The sequence below is a fragment of the Geospiza fortis genome, unplaced genomic scaffold (assembly GCF_000277835.1).
Source record: "Geospiza fortis unplaced genomic scaffold, GeoFor_1.0 scaffold81, whole genome shotgun sequence".
NCBI lineage: Eukaryota > Metazoa > Chordata > Aves > Passeriformes > Thraupidae > Geospiza > Geospiza fortis.
This window is the reverse complement of record NW_005054318.1, coordinates 1,686,506-1,688,472: the sequence shown is the minus strand read 5'-3', so window position 1 is coordinate 1,688,472 and position 1,967 is coordinate 1,686,506. Positions and strand designations below refer to the sequence as shown.

At 39.6% G+C, this 1,967-nt stretch overlaps 1 protein-coding gene across 1 annotated transcript in view; it reads right to left on the bottom strand.

Moving 5' to 3' along the window:
- WDR35 (WD repeat domain 35) overlaps nt 1-1,967 on the bottom strand; it is a 41,961-nt gene that overhangs the window by 20,672 nt on the left and 19,322 nt on the right. The window lies entirely within an intron of this gene.

The following is a 1,967-nucleotide window of genomic DNA, read 5'->3' as shown; positions in this document are numbered from 1 at the left end:
AAAAAGAAAAAAAGAAAAAACCCAAAACAGTGAAGGCATAGAAAAATAAAGAAACCTAGTATGTAAATCAGCCAATGTCTTTAAGTTCTATGTGTAAATCATTATGATACCAAAAAAAAGCTAGATAAATTCCAAAGAATTGTGCAAACCAGCCTGGTAGTGGAGCACTGAGTCATGCAGATAACATGATGTGAGTAGAAAATACAATTCTTTTACAGTGAATCTCTTATTTTTTCTCCTCTGTATTTTAGCACAGAACGGAACTCTGGAGGGAGCTATAAGCCTGCCACATAGAAGAGCAGTGCTACAAGAGACAGATGGGGGAAGATTGGTTGAACAGATTTCATTTCTTTGAAACCAAGAGGATTATATAAGCCACCCAATGGCTGAAGAATACTTTTTAGTAAAAATGTCAACACTGGGCAAGAAGGCTTAGTGATGATGCTTAATATGAGCAGCACAGTTGTTTACTCATTATATGCAACTCATGTATTTCATGTACTTATAACACATTCATTTCAATAATTAGTCACTGAAGGATACAGTCTCCTGTTTCATCAAAAACATTAACAAATTCTATGTGTTTGCTCTGTTTTTTTATTAACTTCCAGCTGTATGTGCCATAACAACCAATGCTTTTATCCTTTAAAAACTAACATGAGAATCTCCTGACCTGTGAGGGAATAAGGTTTGCTCAAATCACAACACTTGTACTAAGCCTCATATTTGAACTCAACTTCGTCAACATTTGAGTACTTGTGGTCCAAGACAATGTTAAACCATACTGCCGTGCCAACATCTGAAGCCATGGGCATTCCTCATACTCAAGAAGTGACTCCCCCTTTGACTTACAGCTTCCATGGAGCCTAAACTTATTTGTGTACACCTTGAAATACCTGAATCTGGGAAAAAAGTTGTTCGCATATGGTCTGTTGTGAACCAGAAAGAAGATGGCAAAGTATCCATGCTTTATCCACGAGAATACAATCAATTAGGTGTTTTATGAACATGCCTCAGACTGAACTGACAGTTGCTGCCAAAAAGCACATACACACTAACCCCTGACACATTTTCCTGCCACTTCTTTCATATCAGCTCTAGCAGCAGCTGGACAACAGAGTAAATTTGATCAGTTCATTCATCTAACTGACCTCAAAATTAAATAAATAAAAGATTACATTAAGTTGGATTAAAGAGAAAATCACAAATGGTGAAACAGGCAGGAATGAGCAGCCAGCATGGAGGGCAGGGCCTTCCCAACTTTGCAACAACAGGCTCAGCAATGACTGGATTTAAGCCAGATGTGAAATTGCAGGGCACAGCACAGAGACACAATCATCAGGATCGGATCCATGCAGAGCCACATCTAAGAGAGCAGCATTTCTACATGGGAACTGATGCTTTTACAGAATTGCCTGTATAACTTCAACAATTACATAAAAGTAGGACACGCGGCATTTTTTGGTAGGACTGTTTTAGCTTTTTTTATTGGTCAATCATTGAACAAAAAAAATCACAAACAGAAAAATCTGTGGAAAAAGAAACTCAAATGCAAGTCTGGACATTATGAAACATTTCTTTACAAGGGGGTAGACACTCATTGGAACAACCTCCTGGAGAGGTGGTCAGTGCCCCAAGCCTGTCATGCAGTCAAGTGTTTAAGAGGCATTTGGACAATGCCCTTAGCAACATGATTTTAGTCAGCCCTGGAGTGATCCTGGACTGGATGATCCTTGTCAGTCCCCTCCAACTGAAAGTATTCCATTCCACCTTCTCACCTCAGAGCCTTCCACACTGGGCTATGCTCTGCTCGTAAAATGTTTTCCTTCTTGACTGCATGACAGCATAAATTCAACATGAGGGAAGAATGTCACAGCCTCTTCAAGTTTGGGCTGTTGCTGGGCAGAGAAGGAAAGACAATATGCTCATTTCAGTCCCTTCAGGCTGAGGAAGATCTAGAATCCCTT